General features: G+C 39.2%; 1 protein-coding gene and 1 long non-coding RNA gene across 3 annotated transcripts in view; one reads left to right on the top strand and one right to left on the bottom strand.

Moving 5' to 3' along the window:
* LOC135329678 (uncharacterized) overlaps positions 1-23592 on the bottom strand; it is a 61663-nt gene that overhangs the window by 23783 nt on the left and 14288 nt on the right. Inside the window, exon 3 of one of the 2 annotated variants that reach the window (XR_010391219.1) lies at positions 21455-21714. The exons of the other annotated variant lie outside the window; for it this stretch is intronic. This is a non-coding gene — a long non-coding RNA (uncharacterized LOC135329678). Of the gene's footprint in view, positions 1-21454; positions 21715-23592 lie in introns of those variants that run through there. 2 annotated transcript variants of the gene reach the window in all.
* The window catches only part of RAF1 (Raf-1 proto-oncogene, serine/threonine kinase), an 81754-nt gene continuing 60670 nt past the window's right edge, over positions 2509-23592 (top strand). Inside the window, exon 1 of the mRNA XM_026099525.2 lies at positions 2509-2686. The gene's annotated coding sequence lies outside the window, so the exon portion shown is untranslated. The remainder of the gene's footprint in view (positions 2687-23592) is intronic.

The following is a 23592-nucleotide window of genomic DNA, read 5'->3' as shown; positions in this document are numbered from 1 at the left end:
GGCAATTGCTGTGGCCGCTTACGCTGCTTGACACAATCTGAATGCCAGAACGCCAGAAAACACAAAAATTAAATAGCAGATCAGAACCTCCTTTATCAAGTCAGCATTATCATTTTAGCAATTTTTTTTTAAATAAAGAGTAAGTGAATGGGCAAATTGCCAGTGGGCAAACTGCAAGAATCTTTGACTCATCAGTAAGCCATGATCTAAAGCATGTTCAAGGAGGCATATCAGGCTGCTAGCCAGCAGCAAAAGCAGAAGGCTAAGGCTTTGGAAAGGTTTAAGGAAGGCTTAAGTAAAAATCTTGATGAGAAGAACAAATCTACAGAAAAGTTGCAGTAATGCGGGGAAACAGAAAATTTTCCATCTTAGCTGTGCTTGAGATGGGGAGGCACTGAAGCATCACAGTAGCAGCAGCAGTTCCTGAACTGTGCTCTTCAACAGCAGGGAGTAAGTAAACCACAGAATGACATGACATTTCTTGTGTTTTTCTTTACAAGTTTGCTAATGGGGATGATGAGGATGAAGGGTTAACCATGAACCAGGAGAATAATGAGGAACCAAGAGGAATCATGATCCAAAGAGTAACTGAAAAATCAGAGGATGAGACTACAGCAGGGGATTGCACAGGGCCCATCGGTAGCTTCCCTGCCAGTTCCTGCGACCCCGATCCAGGGAGGGCAGGATGCTCCCGGCAATTCTGCGAGCACCTGCTGCGGCATCACCTGCCCTGCTGCTGCCAGAATGACTCCCGACTGCCTTTCCTACTTCCTAATCGGTTCAGAAAATGGGAATACTGAATACTATCTATGCCAAGGGAAAAAAAACATGCTAGTGTTACACAATTTGGCCAAACCAGCTTTTAAAATGCTAAATGGCATCAAAATAGTCCCTGTTTTATGCCATGGAGAAAACTGACAGATTATGTTAATTGCTCTGTTCAAGATCTCTGCTTTACAACTCTTTTATTCTGCATTTGTTACTTATGCAGAGACAGAGAAACCCCCTTATAGAAAAGTCCTTTTCAAGCCGTTTCAGTTAGGTACACACGACATGGTCGACGTATCGGCAGTGACCATTGCTCTTGCTCTCTCAGACTGGGGTTTTGCTGTTGCAGTGTCCTTTGTTCCATGGACAAGATCGAGGTTTTTTCTGTCGCTCTTGACCTGTGCTCTTTCTTAGCAACAAACAATTAAGCCTGCCAAAACTTAGATAAGTAACACGGTGAAGTGCGAGGGCAGGAGTTGGGCATTTACCACCCAGCGAAGTGAACTTTACTCCCTGGAGGCTGCCGGAGGAGCCGCAGCTCAGTGAGCGAGACAGGGCAGGGGCAGTCTGAACGCTGCATTCTAATCTTGGCTCTGCTGCTGACTCATCATGTCACCTTTGGCAAACAACTGCCTTGATATATTAGCTTTTTTCTTACGTGAAGTGGTCGCACTCAGTTGTGGACACTAGCTACCTTATTTAGAGAGTCCAGAATAGCTAGGATGAATATTTTCTCAATCAGATAAACTGGCAATCCTTTGCTTTCTTCCCTGCTACAGGAAGAAAGGGCCAGAAGTGTTAGAAAGGAAGAAGTATGTTCAAGCAGGGTAATTCAGCTCTCTGGTATCAGAGACCAGATTTATTCCAATTGCAACCCATGTAAGGGAGACAGGTTAAAAACCTGACATCTGCTCACCAAAGGCTGAGCAGAAGGGAGTGGCCTATGTGTTATGTGTTTCTCAAATGAGCTATTATAATTTGGAAAATTTGACCTGTGAGAGTACTGTCAGCAGTGATCTGCTACCAAGCAGCCTATTCTTATTTATTCCACTAAAGTCAACCTTGCCGACACAACTCTTTTTTAAAGGCAATCTACTTTGTGCATGCCTGTCCTGTTACTAGGTTACTAGAGAATTAAATATCTCTGTTTTTTTGTAAACCTCTGTACTTGCTTTTAGAAGCCTGGTCACACAAATCTCTACACCAGACCTATCTGCATCTTTGATTTCTGTTTACTTACCCCTAACCTTTCCCAGCTATTCTTCTTTGCGTTTTGATGGACTCTTCCTGCCTCTTTTCCCAAGCCCTGCTATAAGATAAATAGAGGATTCAGACTATTTGGTTTTGACCACTGCCAAGGTTTGCGCTCTCGGCAGCATGCTGATCGTGGCTGCAATTCTTGTCTTGCAGGGACTTGGGATCCAGTTACATTTGCTGGCGTCAAGCAGACTCTGCAGACCACTATGAAATACTGAATCTAAAAATAAAAGGGTGAAAAAGTGCAAAACCAAAGAGACTGGGATATTAAAATTCCAGGAAAGTTGTAGGAAAGTTGGGAAGAGACACATAAACTATCTCAGGGGAGAACACTAACATATTGGGGGCCGTCTAAATTAAGCCTATGGCTTTGCCTTTTTTAGCTCTGTCACCCATGTGACACTCGAGCCGAGCCTTTGGGTGCAGGTATTTCAGCTAACACAAAGAACGCACTGGAGCCTTTCGGAAAGGCGAGTCACACTGACGGCCGCAGCTTACTGCCTTTGCCGAGGACGGTTAACCCCAGGTGCACTTTGTTTCTGTTTGCACACATCCTCTCAGCTGGGCTCCTCTCTCAGCCTCTGGATTGCTCATTTGGACCAAAAACGCTGCTGATGGTGCCGGCGGGCTAGCTGGGTGTGGGAAGACTTTTCAGGCACTGGTGAGTCTCGGGGGGGACTGGTAGGGGACCATCATTTTCACAATTTTTACAGAAGTTTTGGTTGCACAGTGACATATGGATGTGCGAGTTGTCCAGCCTAAACGGTCAGGATTAGATACTTGTTGGACCTGCTTCACAAGGTTCAAATATTTAGTCTGAGATCAGATAGAAAGGGACAAGCGCTATTTCTGAGAGGCAACGATTTTGTGAATTTCTTGTAAAGAATTTGGTGGAAATTTTCTTATCTGTTGAGGAAAAACCAAATCATCTTTGAAACTGTCTTTTCCTGTTTAAACATTAAACTAACACAAGAATTAACTTTTATTAAGTACAAAGTTGCATTTGTAAGTGCAACATTTACTGTGACTGTCCTTTCCTGGTCAACCTTACTTTTCCCTTCCATTTTAGGATTTTAGACTGAACTGTTTATAAAAAACCTTTCTAGTTTTAATCAAGATCTAATTGCAGAAGACTTTATTTTTGCCTCCTTTTTGATGTTTTGAGATTAAAACTGTGATATGACTGTGAAACTGAGGTTTAAAAGTAGATGTGTGTTTGCATAACAGTGTATTATATATACACAATACTAGAGCTCCATGGCTACCCATAATTGCAGTGATAGTGTATCTGCAGTGGTAGCTCCTTGGAAGTTTGCATATGGGTCAGAAGTTTCCAAATGATGATGAAGAGTGTATGTATTCTGGATTGCATTTTCAAAGTATGCCATGGGACTCATTAGCATTCATGAGAGCTGCAAAGCTATCCTTTGTACTAAACTGAAAGTTCAGCCCTGTGTACAGCGTTTCATGTTGCCGAGATGTTACAGTGTCTGGTCTTAGCTCTTAATTCAGTTTCTTAATGCATTGCTGCAACAGGCTCTATTGCAGTGGGTTAAGCAATAGGAGTACCTTAGTTCCTTGGACTCATACATTATGCAACATTTTGATTTGACTTGGTTCTTGATCTGTCTTAAGTACAGTAGCCCACACTGTGTGCTTTCTAAAGAAACCTAGAGGTGGACAGTTTTAAGTGGACAGTCTGAAGTGGTCATTTAAAACTGCACGGGTATTTTAGCAGGGATTCTTTCTAAACCTTTGCTATCCCAAATGTGTCCTTGAAAGCACTTCACAGGCTGCATTTTCTGTAAGTTATTTGTTTTTTAATTGTATAGCTAAAATGAAATGTTCTGAATAATTTGAAGTCATTTAAAAGACTCAACCCAAATATTTAAAAAACTGTACTGCTAATTTATGTTTCTTCATCCCCTTATTCACTCTGTATAACAAATTTGGAACTATATTTTAATTTCCAGCAGAGGAAAAGCTATCAGAACCATCAGGGAGGCATTTGAAGTTCTTTTGCAATGGCTCAGACTGTGTGTGTTCAAAACAAAAACCACCTGAAAATAAACATGCAAAATACCTGTTACTTATGTGTGAACATGGCAGATTCCTCTCTAGCTGTGCAGAACACCAGGTTTCCAGTGTCATAGCTGATCATGTGCACCGTAACTAAATACACTGCTCTGTTAGGCTGTGCAAGTCACTGCGTTGGTGAGCCTGGTTTAGTGTAACTCCAGGCAAAGTTTGTTTGAGGACTCAGAGCCGTTATGAAATAGCCAGGAGGCTAAGCCAAGGTGAGAACCCCATTGCGGCAGGCGCTGCACACACACAGCGGAGGTTCACTTTCTTGCTGCTAGTCCTGCTGGGCTCCCATAATACCTGTTCTAACTGTTGTTTCAGCTATAGAACAAATCCTTTGAAGCCTCTCTTTAATAAAGATGAGTGAATAGGCTTCATTTCTCATTAGAAGGAAACCATCAAACTGAATCTCTAAAGATTTAAGTATTTAATTTTTTCCTAAATAGTCTGAAGTGTAATATATTTCAACTATTTATTTGGAATTCATTTTAAGTAAGTAATAGCCATTCATATCCTCTGATAGAAAATTTCCAAGCATTTTGATGACTGTCCACAGCTGGACAATTTCTGGCAGCAGGTCAAAGTGGCAAGAAAAGCATTAATATCCTCCTTTATCAAAGCTTATGTCAGCCAGGAGGTTCAGGACACAGACAGGTCTGGAGTTTATGCCAGACTCTTGCTTTTTTCAGATTCCACAGAACTGTAACTTCTCTTAACTCACTCACTCAGTGCTGTGCTTCCAGGTTCTTGTGAAATCTCTTCTCTCACAACTCAGTAGAAGTAAGCTATTACGCATATTGTATGAACCCCTATCCTACCTTTTCTTATAGTTGAAACAGAGGACAAGACAAAAGGTAGGGGACATGAAATACCATTTCCTCTTTTCCAAAATGGGGAACTGAGGCAGAGACCAAATTGCTCTAAGATACACAGTTTCCATTAGTGTTGAGGGAACCAAACAGGCTCACTGAAGCACACAGAAAGCTCTGAGTAGGGTAGAGCAAGAGACAAGCTTTTGTACCAGAAGGATCCAGTTTAACTGTAGGAGAGAATGATACCAAAATATAGTGACATTCAGGAGATGGAGAAAGATAATATTCTGAAGAAAACTCAAGATCCGCAAAAAAGAGTCCTGGAAACCTGGAAGATGCTTAGCACAGTCCCAGATCTGTTTCACTGTGTTGTGGAAACCAAGCAATAGAAATAAGGGTAGGATTTTTTTAATGTTCTTTCTGATGCACCTTCTAAGCAGAGAGTAAATGTGTTAAAAGTCTTGTGCAAAGTTTGGGCATTGTGTTGTGCCTTCATCACATGCCTCTGAGAAGGCAAACAGTGATCATGGGGCATGCTCTGGGCAATGCGCAACTGTCTCCTGGAGAGCTTTGACACACATGTTGCAAGCCCCAGGGCTCAGACTTTTCAACTCTAAAGCCCCCACCATGAGGTAGTGTACACAACAGACTCAGTATTAACCCCTTGCAGCCCATGTGTAGAAGCACATCCTAATAATAATTTCACTTTGCTGGGGGTTGTAAATGAACAAGTGATTCAGCCTCTGGATAAATCTGGTGGACGTTCAGCAAGGGGAATTTTATCAGCCACACAGATGGCAAGAGAAACATCCTTGAACCAAAGCAACCAGCTTGCCAAATTTGAAGCATTTGCTTGAAAGGCTGGGCACGCTGCAGTTTCAAAAAAATGGTCGGGAAATGCTTAAAGGATAAAAGTGTATTTTTTCCTTTTTGAAAAATTTACTGTCTTTGTTGGTATTTTCTGCATGCACAGACACACACATACACAGAAAATCACCTTATGGCAGAGACCCAGTATGAAAATTTACAGCCCGAACAAACTTTTGGCAAACTAACAGGCAACAAAAATTAGGACTTTGTACTTGGAAATGTCAAGCAGGCATGGTTACCTATATCACCTGGCTGTATAAATTTATGTACTTGTTGTGTTCTCAGAGTGCTTTAAAATCTAGCTTACTATCTTTATATGCTTCATGTAATTCCATCTATTATTCTGTATTTTTTCTTTTGGTTGTATGTAGCCATAAATATTTCACAGAGCTCAGCTAAGCTTTTGTATTCCTAATTTCAGAGAGTTGTCTAACACAACCCGGGTGTCTTCACATGCATTTTCACTATTGTCAGCAGCAGCTACTAGCCAAAGTGGCAGTGAGAACAGTTTAAATGCTTGCACAGACTAAGTAGGCTACCATAATTCTTTGTTTATTGGACTGTCATAGAAACATTAGTAATTCAAAAATATATGCAGTGCTGAGCAGTGTTTAGTGACATCTAAGCTAACCCTGCCACTTTTACCTGTTGCTGGATTTTAGGCCCACATAACCAGTATAACAGAGTTAGGACTAGCCACCCTGAGATTCAGTTCACAACTCACTTCTGCTGGTTTCTGAAATCGTGAATTAAGGTAGCAGCAGAATTCATTCTGTACAGTGCTCTTTATCTTCTGCCTTATTTTACAGAATGATTGCTGGAGCATGTAGTGTGTGTTGCATTTGCATTACTGTGGCTGGGAAGCAGCCAGAACAATCAAGGAGCAAAACTTTTAGGCAGTATTCCATATCTACAGCAAAACTCAAATCTCTAGCAAAGTTATCTAAGGAATCCAGGCTGAGAGCAACAAATGAAAAAGGAATGACACAGATAAGACCATGCTCTGAGAAAAAAAGGACCAGCATTTTATGCTAATTTTGGGCAAATTTTCCTGCACAGTTTTATCACCGCATTGCTTTTTATTTCTCAGCAAAATCTGAGTCAAAACACTGCCAACTTCAGTAACTAGGTTCAAAATCTCATTCTCTGATAACTTGGGTAACTTGGTAACTTGAACCTTGCAGATACAGATCAAAACTTATTAGCCACTCATACCCATTTAAGTGTTATGTGAAATGAGGTATGGTCCCACTGCCAAAGAGCAACATACTGGGTATACTTCCACTCAGTATATGAATTAATCAGTGCCTCAGCTATGGTATATTTTGTTGAATATTGTTCCATGCTTCTTCAAGAACAAAACTATGCTTATTGTGTTTTGAATGTTAAGAGTATATTTCAAGAAAAAAACAAGTTGCTCTATGAGCAGCAAAACTAAAGATGCTTCACTACAGATTTATATCCTCTCTTCCATAAAGCATCTATAATAAATCCAGATCTTACTATGTTTCTTATTCCAGTGTCACCCCCAAATGGCAAAAAAAAAATCACATGCTGTGGCTAATTCAGCTTTGGGTGAATGGTGACTGGCCAGCCTGCTATTTTAAAACAGGTTGTACAATGGCTGATTTCCGAGTTTGGTCTTCTTTTGCTTCACTAGGGGAATGAATATGGTTCGTTCTTCTGTCTTCAACTGCCGACTTCCAGGGAACTTGTAGGAATTTAATTATTTTTGAGACCTTGGCTCATGTGTCAAATGTGTTTGCAATTTAGAGCAAGAGATTGACTGAACCATTACATAAGGTTCCTTTCCTGAGGAAAGCAAGCCATTCGGGATTGTTCCATGAAAATCCCCATACCCAAATGACCGGAAGTGCATTTTTTAACAAACATAGACCTATGTCAAACTACAGCCATCAGAACCCCTTTGCCCGATGTTCTTTATTTAGGCAGTGATACATGTTTGTGTTTGAGAATGAAGCCCATACTGCTTGTCATCTGGTTTGAGGAAGGAGCTTATAAGTTTTTAATAGTAACATCAAGTTATATTCCTAACTTCAATTCAACTGAATCCAAACCATAAGCTTATAGCGGATTATCATTAATCAGGCTGTAGGAGAAAGAATAAATATAACCAAATGGAAAGAAGAATGCGGTAAGATTTTTTCCAGAATGTTAGGTTACTGTAATTTTTCCCTCTAAACTCCTGTACTGTACTGTATTTTGTTTTATTGGCAGATATCCCATACTTCTTTAAAATCTGAAGCAAAAAGAATGGGATGAGTATTCTGGGCATTCAGAGTATGTTAGATAAATATTGTTGGCTACCTACTCTGCATAACATGATTAAGTCAGTGCTCCCTCAGCTACTAGGTAGCCTGGACCATGTTGTTGTAGTTCATGTTGTTGCTACCTACTTAATTTTTGAAGTCCATGTATTATCTTTTTTCTCTGTTTTTCATGCCTTCCTAGAGTATGGATTGTGCAGTCTGATGGGGTCCCCTGTGCTCCTTGCAGAGCCTCTGTCTAGGAGGGGGGACAGGAGCATATTGATTGCGCTTTGTCCCCAAAGCATGCAGATAGTGTATCACTCTCACTGGGAAGGCCAAATGCGAGTAGCTCTACCCATGAACAAGAGCAGTAACCACGTCTGGCTGTGTAGAAAGCCTGAGGATGGACCAGCGTTGGCAAGGGAACAGACTGCATTCGCTTTGCCACTGAACTGGCCCCCGCACAAAACCCTAACACATTTCTGCCATTCTCCCACAAAAGATGTGCTTGCTTTTATTCTGTTTTCAATTATAGTGCAGTGGAAGTTTAATTGACTACCTGTTCATTCTGATAGTTGGAGGTGTGTCACCTGACAATCAGTTGAATCCAAGCATATTCAGTTTGATGCTCTGATTTAATACCCGCTCATTTTGGCTTCAGAAGGTCTGCAGAAGTCCTTGCTTAAAGAACCTCAGTCTGAGGCGAGTCCCACAGCTGGCAGCCTTAGCTTGTTCCCTCCTTTGAATGCTGCCAGCTTATCAGCTAGGGATCACTCTGATGCCCAGGCCAAATTTCAGGAGAATCAATTTTTGTTCCCCTGGAATGTATCAGACTGCGTTAAGTGTCAAGCATTTATTAATAAAGACAGAAGCCTTCTTACTTAGGAGCCAGCAGAGACATTTCAGAAGTATCTTACAAGGTTTTGTTCTACTGTATCTCGTACTCCTTATTCATTTACAGTACAAGAAGAAAGCATAAATAATCCCATAAAGAATGTGGACTTTTATATAAATGGGAGAACACATCTCTCTGCTGCCCAAACACTCTGGTACGTAAAATGATTATTTGGTTAGAAAAAATAAAATGAAAGTTTTGGCAAACCCTGGTTTTGCATGCCCCAACCACCACGTAAACACCTGCACAAACATTGCTTGCGTACGAATAGTACTCTGTGTACATAGAAGTCTGGAAAAAAAAAAAGCTGAACCACAGTATAGAAGACTAGCCCAAAACATCCATCTTTTTATAGTATGTCATTACTGAAATAATGATTAGTTTAAAGTCATTTTATTAAGGAAAAAATATAGAAAAGAAATAATTTTGCTAAACGATGACAAGATTTGCACCTTCCGACACAGAGACCTTACTTGCAATTTTAACTAGTTCAGTTTTAGGCAGAGGCATTTTTAGCTGCACCTGCATATTGTTTTTGCTTTTTTAAAATGTCTACACACATCCCTACTGTCTTTTTAAACTTTCCCACTGTATCCACATGTTGATCAAAGCAGAACCATACACGTTAAGAATCATCTTGTAGAGATCCTTGCCAACAAGCTATCTGAAACAGATGATAATACCCCACAAGACTTACAGTCTCCTTTTCTCCTTCCATGCATCAGGGAAAGGCATTGACATTGGCACTGTTTTACAATGTTTGAACAGCATTCATTCTGCATTTTCTAAGCCGCGCACCTGATTTTTCAGTATTTAGTTGCTTCATTGCAGGCTTTTTGCATTTAGCTTACACGTGATATGTCATTTGTAATTCGATTCTGCATGGGTATACTCCAAAGCACTTCATAAATCACCTGCAGCGGTGAGGAGAGACTGGTATCTATACCCAAAAAAAAAACAAAACCAAAAAACAACAAACAAAAATAACCACCACTGCCCTGAAGCAAGACTTTGCTATACCATAGGCTACACAGGGTCTGTCTAGTGGCTGAATACAAATAAAAGGAAATGGTTTATTGGGGGAAAGCTGTGCACTTCCAGCACAATATTATCTCACCCAGTAGACCATTTGCTGGGAAACATTTCATCTTCCTGCAACAGTATTGAACTTGTTTATACCCAAAGCCACTGAGTAAAGGGCCTGGTTTGTCTCTGTCCCATGCTATGCTCAGGATGCTTATGTAGTTTTCCACAAGTGGAACAAGGCAGGGGTCACGGTGAAAGAACGGGCATGATAATAAAAAAGGAAACAAGCAACCTGTTTTCCTCCACTCTGCTCTTGCAGAAAGGAGAAGCCCATGAAGTTACTGCCCTGCAGAACATAGAACTTCAACAGTGGAAAGAGCTGAGAAAAGGCACTGTACTGGGCACAGTAGTTCCACCCTTGCAGAAGCTGCGTATTTACTCTCCAAGAGGGAGGGCAAGCTTTTGTCTGCTGCAGACACGTAGGCTGCCCGGCTGCCACTATCATAGAGGTGAGAAAAGAGACAGCAGGTAAAGATAGTAAGACTCTTATCTGCTCCTAAGGACACCAACAGAGAGAAGAGGCTGTAGGAACTGCTGGAGGAGCAAAACAGAATAAATTCACTACTTCTCAAAACAGAGAGAAAGAAAGGAGAGAGAGCATCCTAGTCTAAGCCTGTTTCTAGCTAGATATACTCTTGCTGCTGCAGACTCATTAACACTGCATAATAATTTGCAGTTAAATCTGCAACCTCCTCCCCACCTGCACTTAAACAAAGGTATAGACTTCTACAGCTAGACACATTAAAAGCTGAATCTTTTCAAATTATGACAGTAGAAAATACTTTATGGTAGTGCATTTGTCCGAGTGCAAAGTGCCAAATGCAAAATAAAAATAAAAAGATTTTACAAAGCGGGGAAGAAAAAGTGGGTCAAGCTTAAGTGTACTCATTGCTGATCTGCTGAATTGCTAAGCACCTGAAGCTAGTGGGTAGCAGCAATTGCAATTGCTTGTTCAGGTTCTTGCCTTATTAAATCAAGTCAATACTTGCTCAATGATCAGAATCTCACTAAGCCTCAATCTTGTGCTGGAGCTCAGGGGAGAAGACTTGCATGTTGAGGGCTTCACAGTTTTCATAAGCACTAATAAACAGTATAAAAATGGAAACATGAGCGATCTGTCTTGCCTGGGGATATTACTGAAACCTGGTTACATACAGATTCATACTTATTTTGTGATGGCAGCTCCCAATCTGAATTCACCTGTAGCAGGTGAGGAATTCCTTGGGTGTATCAGATACTTCACTTAGCTTTGGGCAGATACCAAGAAAAATTACAGGTTAGTTACCTAGTTAAAAAGGGGGGAAAAATGCATGGCAATTAGTGAGCCCATTATATGCAGGAGACTAATACCTGCTAAGCTGCATTCTGGGATGCTGGGATCTGTTCCCAGTGCCATCAGATGACAAGCAGAAGAAGATGCAGTAAGTACAAGGCTTTGATTTTGAAGTTATATACATAAATGCATAAATTTTTTTTAATCTGAGGGAAGATTGTAATCACTACTTAATCAAAGATAATGATTTCAAGGTGCAAAAGCAGCTCTGGTCTTCTTCAGATTATGTATTAAGGTTGACTATATGTTTATAAATCTTACTTTATTAGGAGTAGGGGTTTTAAATTGTTTGTGGCAATGGTCTTACTTTAAATAATATACTGTATGTTGCACATGAAGCAGAAAACAAGGGGACTGTCTTGAGAGAGCTAAGCATCTAATATTTAAGAGACTCTTGCTGTGTTAGCTGAGTAAAGCATTTAAGTACCATAACTAATTTTCTTGTTTGTGCGTATATTTGACATGGACTGGAGACAACTCTAATGATCTGGTTCCACAAGAGACATCACAGACCCCTGTGATAGTTCTCTATCCCTTTCAAATATATTCAGCTCATACATTAAATACTGTTGAAATGCTTTATGAGTATGCAGAACTGTGAACTTGTGTGGCAATACTACTCAGAGCTCAGGAGTTTACACAGTCACTGCAGTTAGTTTACAAACTAGTGGATGTGCAGCAGGCCTGGCTATTTTATCTTCCTCTTCTCAGATTAGCTCTTTCCCATCAAAGTCTCCATCTCCATACTGCAAATAGTAGATGATATTCTGGGTGTGTATGAGCATGTACAGAAAGAGATCTTTGTAGCAATTTTATTTCCCCAGAACACACTGCTAGTTTTTGTTACAGAAGTAGATGATCCTAGGTGCTGAGCTGAAAAAACAAATTACTGCTTTGATCATTTTTTTCCTAATATGTATCTGCAGAAACCTGTATCTGAAACACTTGTATATTAAGAATGCTCAAATTAATACTGCATTAATTCATGCTCCATTGCTTATTGCAAAATGATTATTTTTAGATTTGTACAAGACCCAAGTCTTTAAGAGGAGTTTAAATCTGCCTAGAACATCCCAGTTAGTGTATTTTATCTCTGTGAATGGCTGCAAGAGAAATCACTTTCCTATCATTTCCCTATTCTACCAACAAAATCTTGCTCTAAGCACATTCTGATACACAGGTCTTCAAAATCATGTTAGGATACCTATAGTATTCTGCTCCTGTGTTCTTTTTTTCACATTGCTGCTGCTTTTTACAATACAGAAGGACATGGTAACAAAGCAATGTAACAGTAACTGATCAAGATGCAAGTTCAACATCTATTGTTGAAGAACAGAAAGTGGCTGCAATTTAAAAGAACTGTTTCTTCTGGCTACAGAAGTGAGGGATGGTAATAGCCACCTTTCTGCAGACAGGCAGCCCTCAACTTCAGTCAAGTTTATAGGGTACTATTTTGCCTATTACTGGCATATCCATTGGGCAGAATGAAAGTGTAAGAACTAGCTCAGCATAATGCTGTGAAAAACAAACAAAAAAACTTGTCCTTTAATTCCACCTAACCCACCCACCTCAGTCTCCCAGTCACCTTCCTGGATTTAATTGCTCTCTCCTATTTTGCCTGTGAGTGCCTCCCACAAAGTGTTTCCAGCACCTTTCTCTAGTTGGTTTCTTTCGCAGGCTTTGCATTTAGAGTCTTTCACATATTGCCAAAAGCTATCAGTCCCTTCCTTGGAGGGGAAGACCCCCCCCCCCCCAATAAATGCTTTGACTACCTTTTCTGTTTTTTCCCTTGACACAATTTACCATGTACACACAAAGCTGAAAGAATGCCATGAAAGCCTAATTTCCTTCAGGAGTATGCAAGCAATTAATATTTCATTGTTTAAAGAGCTGATGAATCTGTGAATTTCTTACTGACATGAGCATGCACTACTTCTACTCAAAAATTTACTGGCTAATAAGTACTTGAGAGAAATCTATTATTTCTCCAAAGATACTTGAGAGTAGGTTAATGAAGACAGAACTGTTACATAGGCCGATTCTACACATTTTAGTCTTAATCAGATTTTTGTGCAATACTGCTTTATATATCTACTGTGTCCAGGTTAAAATTTGATGGTGATACCACTTCTCTTACAAGTCTAAAGAGATGCTATGGTGTATAATAAGCACTCATATTCTGATCAGAGTCATTGTAAATGAAAGAGATTACTGACTGAAGTGTTTATTTGTGGACAAAGATACTAGGGATGAACCATGGAGCTAGTAGGTTCATTAGCAACCCACTTTACAAAGTTTGAAATGAGCTCTTCTGCTTGATGTATTAGTCTACCTCCAAACTAACACTTCTTATGCAGTTTACCACACTTTCCATCTTCCACACCTAGCACACCTTCATATTATTAACTATCAACCTATATGAAAAATGTTGTTTATGTTATTGCACCCTGCCCCTTCAATTATGACAAACTTCACCAAGTCCCACTTTTCTGTATCCTATATCTCCAAATGCAAATTAATGAATATTCCATGGAGATATTTTGTCTTCAAGACAGTTTCTGTCCCTCCTCGTTTCATTTAGACATGAAATTTTGAGATCATAAAAAGATACAATCTCATTGCTTAAGTGTCCCCAGTTACCAGCAGATTAAAAATACACTAACATTTTTATTCAACAAGCAAAATGCAGTATGTCTGATAGCTCTGTTCAATATAGTTGTAGAAATCTTTGTGCAATATCAGTAGCTGTTATATGCATGCTTTGCTTTTTAAGAAAGGCCGGGTGAGAAATGAAAACATACTGGCCATATTAACAGAGCTTTGGTGGTACCTCTTTCACACAGCAGTAGTAAGACCTAGAATATTCAAGTCAATTTTATGCTAAGCAGAGGAAAAAGTTATTTAGAAATGGGATATTTACAGTATGCTTGTCTTGTTTAAATTAAACTTTGTGCAAATGGTAACTAGAGATTATCCAAGAAAAATGTATTTTAGAAACAATAGTCCTTGTAACTATACCTATAGGATTGGTTAGACAGAGATTCAAATATCCAATAAATTCTGTTAGCAGTAATTTCTTGAGCAGTTTCTACATCACAAACACTAAATCTCTTCAAATGTTGCACTTAAATTAACTACAAAGGGAGTATCAACACTCCCAGTGAAGGTAGTATTTTAGGATTGGTATAGGATTGGCAGATTATTCTTATATTTACTGAACTTTAAACATGTAACAACATTAACAGACTGGAGCCAGCCTGAGCATAAGTAGTCATCCAAACCCCAGGGAACATGTATATACTGAAGTTGCTATTCTATGTTGACATCCATGACAACTTATCCTCACTTATTTTTATTACTTCTACTTGTACTAAAGCTAGCATGGATATATTGCAATCACATCTTTTCTTGCCATGTAGCATATATAGTCAGTGCTTAAATGAAAAAAGAGGTAATAAATACCTGTTTTGAAATAAGCACAAAAAATAATTCAAAACATCCAGATTCTCTTGTGTGTACATAATTCAACTGCTCAGAGTTCCTGCACATAAACTATCACTTGATGGGCCCTAAGATTCTGCTCCAGTGGAATTTGTGGGATAATATCACAATCAACTGAAAGAAGTTAAGAATGAAATATGGCTTCCAGTTTAACTGTCATGTTCATTAGTAGCAAATTCAGTAGTTCTTTCAAGCAAAAAATGGCAATTGTCTATCTAAATTATAATTGCTTTCTAACAGGAAGCAAAAGATGTTTAATCTCTTTCAGAAGAGGTAGAAATTAGTCATATACAGATCAGAATCTATTCATATGCAAAGATTACTCATCTATAAATTGCAGCTGTTTTCAGATGCAGTTAGATTACTCACTATACCCTGAAAATAACTGCAAACAAGCAGAAAATGCTTATGTATATTTATTTCAAGTTAATTACTTATGCAAAATGCATCTGTTGGATGACACTGATAAAGCTCATGATTTTCAAAAATTTCCTTGTCCTATGTAGTGATTACTCAAAATGCTTTTCAGTTTAGAAAGGGAGGTCATCAAGAATCTTTCAACAAAATGCTTTTTCATTGGAAAAAGAGATTCAAAGCCCAAGTTTTGCATGGAAATTAATTTATTTTAGTGAAGCTTTTGTCAGGAAAAGTTTCTATGTTCAAAGACAAAGTTTCTGATTTCGATGAGAGTCATCCCTTCATTCCAAGTAGCAAACACTCTAGTTGCCTGGGACAAAATAAGTTCCAGAATTTTGCTCCTATTAATATATATTTATACAAAGCAGAGCAGCTCTTTCAGGAGAGACTGAAAGACGAATTGCAGAATAGCCAACAGACAAGGGTTTGGGTATCCACCTTAATTATGAACCTGGGGATTGAGCATGCCAGACAAGACTTCACCACTAAGACGTTTGTTTTGTTTTGCTGACAAGCTTCAAAATAGTCTTGGTTTTACCCTTTAAAACTTATGAAAGATTTTAAAGTCTCAGTTTGGATGGTAAGTAATTGTTCTTTAGTCAGCTGTCAGAATAAGGACTCATAAGGAACTGGATTCTAGACTTTTTTTTTTCTTTTTGTAAGATATGTACTATTTTAGGGAACTCTTCCCAAGCCACTTCCAACCCATTTTAAGGAACTACTAATCCAGAAAGAATTGGTTTGCAGATGCCAAATAGCACTGCGCTGTCATGGGACTCAACCTAGGAAATAGGAGACGTGCAGTCACTACAGCTTAAGTATTCCTGCATTCTTCCTTTCAGATAAAAGAAGTAAAAAAAGTTTATAACCTGAAGGAGGCTAGTATGTAATGATGTAAAACTTGCAGCTTGCTCTGTGAGCAAGTTTATGTAGTTAAAGTATTCGGTAAGCTTAAGTAGCAGAGAACTAACTTTAAAGAAAGTGGAAGCATGCTACTTGAACCTTCTGTCTCCAGCACCACAGCAATCCTCATTTTCAAGAGCTTTCAACCAGCTCTCTGCCCTTTCATACTAAGTAGAATCTGAAAGACCAGACTCTTCCCTCTCTGGTATGTTTTAATAGTGACTGATAGAAGACAAATAAAACAGCCTTAAAGTAACCTTGTTTTTTTTTCCCTGGCATTATTCACAGTCTGTTCTCTAGCTAAGAACAAATCAGTTTTGTATCTTACCCTGAAACATGCAGACAACTGAAAGATGGGAAAGAGCATGGACTATGATTAACTTTTGCCTTTTCCCTTATGGTCTAGTCTTAGAGACTCCACTAAAAAGGTGGGACAAGTGCCGCCCCCCCCCCCCCCCCCATTTTTAAATGTATTGTTTCCTAAATGCCTTTCCTAATGACTGTGGTCGAGGGCTATGACTTCATGGCATTTCTTTATTTTGATTACTTAAGCTTCAGCTAGCATTCTTTATGCTAGCTATGTATAGGCTCTCCGGCTTGAATAGCTGGAGAATACATCTTGAACTATAAATTTAGTGGTGGTATTGCAGAATTAACCTCAAAAAGCACAGGTCAGATCCCAGAATATCCCGAGGAAGAAAATTTCCACAACAGCAGCAGCAAAAAGAAAAGCATATTGTTTTAGTCTGTCTTTTAAGATTATTATTATTATTACTGATTATGCTGAGCACTGTGAATTTGACTCCAAAGTTGCCAGTTCTCCTAAGGGTGTAAAATTTCACTTTGGGGTACAGAAACTTTTGAAACTGCCTGAAGACGTGGGCTCCCAACAACCCCCCACACTCCGTGTTCCACCCTCCTTCCTGCTTGTATCAGTCAATGATAGACTTGATGACAACACTCCTCATCAATATTTACAGTAGTTAGCTTTCATTTGATTATGCTTTTGTTACCCTTATTTACACTTCTATTCCTTCTGGGTTGCAGTGTGCATTTGCTTTTATCCCAGGCTTGAGACCTCTTCTCAGACCTGGACAAACAGAGGAAACCCTAGATGATCTTCAGTCCTCCACTGTTAGAGGGAAATTTCTAGAGAGCAGAGGGAGAGCAGAACAAAAGGGACCGATTGCTTGCAGGAATGGATGCAGAGAAGGGATTAGGGATAGCCAGGACTTCTGGATGCTTTCCACTTGCTTTCCTACTACAAGGATAGCACTAATGATTCCTCTTCCTATTTAACTTCAGCAGAAAAGAAAAATCATACTGGGTCCTGAAGGAGAAAAGGAAAGGCCCACCTGCCATGGGAAGCAGCAGACTAGATGATCTGGTTTCTTGGAGGCCAGGAAACAGAAGTGGCAGCTAGTCAAAGGGGTTTTCCACAGAGAGCTGAAAATGATGTGAGAGCTGGAGGTGCCGGATCTCCACAAGGCTGTCTGGATCACAGGACAGAATCGGAGAACTAGCAGCACTTAAAGGAATTGGCCAGCAACTATAATCTTGGTCTGGCTTGAGGAATGGACATCTCATGAATGAGCCATACCGCTAAGGACATAGGGAAGAATTTCCCTTCCCAGGGATAAATACTGAGTTGCTGATCTATACTACTGGCTTCAGGAGACCAGAGCTAATGCTAGTAAGACTGATAAAATGTGGCCAGAGAAATCAAAATAAGTTGTTGCTGCACAACTTTTTTTTTTTCTTAAACTCCCCAGTGACAGTCTGAACATCTTTTTTTGAAAAAGATCCATAAGTCATACTACCTGCCAGTCTCCAGAACTCCTGGCATATCTCAGTGGTGTTTAATATTCCTCCCCCATTAAAGATTAGATGAGTCAAAGCAAGAGAACTGCGTATCACATGATAGCTTGGAAACAAAGTGCTAATCAGCTTTGCTATTTAGGGGACTTGCTGATTTGTGACAGCTTTTACATTTGATACTTCTCAGACATTTACAATTTTGGGCCAATATAGCCCCTATAAAATAACCTCAGAGGGACAGTTGAGGATCTTGGAGTGACTGCTACAACATGAGCTTGGTGTTAATTTTCTTCCTCCCATCACAAGCTCTGGGGATAACACGGTGCTAGATATCAAGGTGCAATATTCGTCTAGCATACAGCCATCTCGGTATGCTGAGAAGCAAATAACTCTGAATTCTGATTCTGTTGCACATAGAGAGCAAAAGCAGACCATTTGGACTTCAGGCACTCCAATGAAACCCTTCCTAGGCAGACATGGGAGACCTTGTGGATATTCAGAACAAATGTAAAAATGCTATGAGCGATAAGAATTAGTGGGGCCGGGGGGAACCCCAACACACCCTTAATCGAGAACCAGCCTTCCCTAGCAGGAAAGGATGTGCATAGACAGGTATTTTTGGAGAGCATGCCCTTCAATGATGAGTTTCTCTGCTGGTTATTGAGTCTGTTTTCTTTCTTCTTTCCCCATGCCCCAAAGCAAAGAAGGGAGGCAGAAGTTTCAGATAAAGGAGCATGTTATTTGCAGATGGAACTTTCTCTTATAGGTGTGAAGTTGCCTGAGCACGTGCACATACACCTGCTTGGCCCAGGACTATCGGTGAGGTTTACTTCTGCCTGATTTCTGCTGTATGCTTTGATTGCCTCTCACCAGCAGTGGAATAACACTTGCATAGCTGATTGATGGCTGGAGTGGGAACTGTATTCAGTAAATACTTCTGTTTTCTGTTCTAGTGTGTTCTTTAATCCTTCTTCCTGTTCAAAGCGTTATAGTTTTTGTTTTCCAATTCTTCTCCCCTAATGAACACAGCTCTCTTTTTCTGTATCTTTCCAGTGCCAACGGGCATTAGAAATACTTTTCTTGTCAATATTCCAGTTAAGTCTCATGCAAGCAAGAATTCTGGTTTACAGATGAGTATGTCCCTCATATAATCAATGTTGATACCTCATAAACAGTTGAAAGTACAAGGGAAGCATGACTGTTTCCCTTTCAAGGACAGAAAACCAAGGCATCAAGAGGCCCTTACTGAACAATACGTCTCTTCCAAATATGTTCCAACACACTTAACTGCCTTGAGTTCTCATTACTGTATAACTGGGAATCTTGTGATATTTAGATTATCTTTTGCCATCCGGAGATGGCTCTTTTGGAGCCTTTTAGACACAGCCCAAGTAATGTGGACATGTGTAAAACTTACAGCAGAGCTGCAGATCTCGCCTCGGTCTATCTAGTTCAGTTTCTCCAAGTCCTGTGACTTGAATTATGCAAGTTTGGTCAGGAGTGGTATCAGTCTTGTGAAGATATGAGAAGTTCAGGCTCCACTGCAGATTTCAGCCCTCCCTAGGAAAGTTCTCCTCTGAAAAGCTGCTTTCCTTGTTGCCCTACGTCTAGAAGAAGAAGCAATGCTGAGGCCAAGCCAGGAAGTAAAATTAACTCCCTGTTAATGAGGAGAGTGAAATGTGGATGTGAAAGAAGAGCTTTTGAATTAGGGGTCAAGTAAATTTGAGAATAGTGGTATTAGTGTGACTCATGATTTCCCCAAATCTTTTGGGGACAGCTGAGGGAGCTTAAAAAAAAAAAAAAAAAAAGACCCCCAAACCCCACCCTACAGGAAATCAAAGTCACTATTTAATTTTTAACAAGAACAGAAAAGTTTAGTCTGGTGTAATCCCATGGTTTTGATTCAATGATTTTGAAGGTATAGGTGTGGCTAACAATGGATATTCCTGGATACTGCACTGCAAGTTGACAGTGCCTCAGGCTGATAGCATTTTTGCTATCAAAGCCATTTTAGCATTCTTGAAAATCCATCCCTTGTGTTTAACTTAGGTGAGTAACTGAAATATGCTTAAGCAGATGTTAAGTGCTTTACTGACTCTGAGCCTAAATGACCTGACTAAGTAGTTTTTGGTAGAGCCACAATTCGAGCCCTTCACTGCTTCAACTCCAATGCCTTTGTTGTTGTTGCTCATTATAATCTAAAATTTGCTATAACATTATTGTATGTATTTTATTGTGTATTTTATCTTTCAACCACATTGTTTCCTCATTAACACCTAGTTCTATGAAGAGAATTAAATGCTGTAAAGCATCACACTTGAATATTCAAGTACACTAAAATAAAATAAAACTGGAATTAAGGGAGTTGGATAATAGAGCACCAGGAGCTATGACAGGCTCCAAAGCCAAACAAGTCTGCTGCTGAATTCCTCAATAGTGTTATGATGTGGTGGAAAAAAAAGAAAATATACAGAGTCCATTTATTGGCTAATTTAAATTCAAGACCAGTTCAAAAACTCTGACCTGGCAAGTCAGTGCAACTCATAGCAGGACAACATTTTTTTTGCTTTCTTTTAAAGGAGATTCTAAAACTTACTCTTAAACTATTCTTTTTTCCCCCTCCTCTGGATACGTTCCACACTGGAAAGAGCAATGGTTCTCTCATGTGGTTTGAAATATCCAGCCACTTGGCCAATGATCTCATGCACCAGGGCATCTGGAATGAAGCTTTTGCTTGCATTAGCATATTAGCACACTGCATACAGCCATTAATATTTTTTAACCATTTACAGTCCAGTGCTGTTTTGTGAGTGTACATGTGTTTTCCAATATATTCTAAAGGAAGTTTTGGGAGTTGTTTTGCTTTCTCTTTCTGGCTTCCTTGGAAATGATTTAGGATTACATTTTTAATGAGGTATCTCCAAAAAATTTCAGACTTTGGAAATCCGTATCTTGGAGCATATCACTACAGGGGTGGGAGTGAAAGCTGGCAAATTTGAAATGTAAAGCACTGCCCTCTACTGCATCTCAAATTTCCTGTGTAACTTTATTTACAAGAACTTATGGTAGAAAAGCAACTGACACAAATCTTCCATTTTTCAGAGAGTCATGATCTACTCATGAGGAAGGATGCCCATAATGGGGTGTTGAACACTCCTACATCTACTTCTAAGGACAGAAGAAATTGTAGTGGCTATAAGATGATGCCTTTAATACAGAGTAACTTTCCCAGAAATTAGTGTCTTATCCATTACTTCTGTGCACGTTTTGCACCTGTGTGCCAATGTTAGTGTATGATTTTTCTACAGTGGGATATTGATGTCAGCATCACATGCATACAGATAAATATTGTCCTTGACCTGATTCAGTGCACTAGGGCATTTCTCGTGATTTGTTTTTCCTAGAGTTCTCCGAATTTAACATTTTTAGTAAATAAACAAACAAAAAACCCAAGGATTTATTCCATGTTCACATTACATCACTCCATGTGACTCCTTCTGGTGCTATTTTTGTAGGCTGCGGTCATATCACTTAGTTCCTAGAATCAGGATGATAAATTTTAACACTGTGCATTTACTTAGTTAGTTAACTTCTGTAATTTTGATGGTAGAGTTCCTCATTTTACTTCTCTTTTGAGCCTGGCTTTTCTGTAAACTGTCTGTTCATTATGTTGGGTGGAGTCTGCTATACTTTCCAGAATACCTGCATGGGAAAATGTTAGTATTATTATTATTTTTTTTTAATCTTGAGTCTTTCTTAGAGAGCAGTCTGGGATGACAATCCTGTTTATTTCAAATTTGCTTTTTCTGCACATTTAATGTTGCTTTCTGTTGCCAAAAAAGTGCTACCTATAAACAAAAACTCTGATAGAACCATCTTTTTATATACTTTATGTATCTTCATTCCAAAAGTTAACACGCCAGATATTTCTTTGGGATACACCTGTCAAGGATTCTCAGGTTATTTAAAGAAATTTTGAAGGGTTAAAAAGCTGTTCTGTAAACTATCTAGTATTTCCATTTCACTGTAAACAATTTTCTAAGTATTTTTATGCCATATTGCTCACTAATCTTTGTCCTCCAATTTGAGGGTATGTGGGGAAAAATGGTGTGTTTGTCATGTTAATTATACAGGGATCAAGCACTGCAAAACACTCACTGTCCTGAAGTTTGTTAGGATTTTGTGAAGGAACAAGACCACCCCTGAATCTCAGCCACATTTTTTTCTAATAAGGCTAGGCAGTCCTAGATCAACATCCATACACTTATAGGGTATTCAGAAAACAGGTCTGAATATAAATCTTGTGTCTCAAATCCTTCTCAAATTAGCAGAAGTACATGATTTAAACTAAGTAATGTGTATCAAGAGAGAGATTATCTATTCCTGTTCATCAAATGGAAGCATTCAGTTTGATTCTTCTATTCTTAGCTTTCAAAAACGCATTTTTTTCTTTTTTTCTTCATTGTCAGAAGAATGTCACAGAATGTGCCTGTATTTTTGGCACATTTTGGACACAAAGAGAAAGCCTGCCCTTTCAGTGATTCAATAATTGTATTAAAAGGAAAGTAATCCACTAGCCATTCAATATGTAAATCAAGCAAAAGAACAAAGAGTTTCCTGAGATATCAGATCTGCACTTCATCTAAACATCTGAAAATCCAGAACTAGAAAAGGTATGAAAATGGCTTGAAATTACTTGACTGAGGTGCTGTCATTTAAAAGTGAAACTGTGATGATAAGCAGTATCTTTGCTTTCCCCACCCAAATCAAGTCATGGAAAAAAACAAAACAAAACAAACCCCAAACCCCACAAACACTGTCTTAATTTAAATGTTGACTGCACTTTGTAAAAGTAGAAATTAATTTTACAACAGCTGTGTATACCCTTTTGGTGGGAGTCTCCCCAGTTTAGTTCTATCATACTTCATATATTTGCTACGGAGGCATCAAACACTTTAAGATCTATATTTTAATTTTGCAGAAATCAGAGTAGGTTGAAATCTGGTAATTCAGTTCAGAGATGTCCTTAATAGTTGTAATCAAACTGTATTAAGTCTCATCGCACAAATGGAAGGCTCTTTCTCTGGGACTGCCCAGTTGTACCCCATCAGTAGGGTACGCATGCTGGTTTTATATTATAAGTCTCTACTGAGATAATACAAAACTGAAATCTTGATATACAGGAACATTTCAATATTGTTCATCTTTAGACCCTCTCATGTAGATGTGACTGTCTGACAGTATAGTGAAACTGCGTGATAGCTGTTGCCAAGAAGTGAATTTTATTGTTGTTATACTGTAAGAATTGCAGGGGCGAGTTGTGTAGTGTAATGTCACTATCTATCAGTGATTATATATAAAGATCACATATATAAGCTCCCCTTACTTACATTATATATAAAGTTTAAAGTCTGTGAATGTGCTGAACCAATGAGGGTTCTCAAACGGGACTTCTGAGGATGCTGCTTCTTGTGTGGAGTTAGGTATATTTTCAGTGCTAAGCAGCATACTGTTTAAGGGCTAACGGTCTAGATCTAGCTCATCTGCAAAAGGCACTTCAGTTAGCATGACTCCTCGAAC

This window comes from Dromaius novaehollandiae, chromosome 12 (assembly GCF_036370855.1).
Source record: "Dromaius novaehollandiae isolate bDroNov1 chromosome 12, bDroNov1.hap1, whole genome shotgun sequence".
NCBI lineage: Eukaryota > Metazoa > Chordata > Aves > Casuariiformes > Dromaiidae > Dromaius > Dromaius novaehollandiae.
Note: the sequence above shows the minus strand (reverse complement) of the source record. Positions and strands in the feature narration are given on the sequence as shown.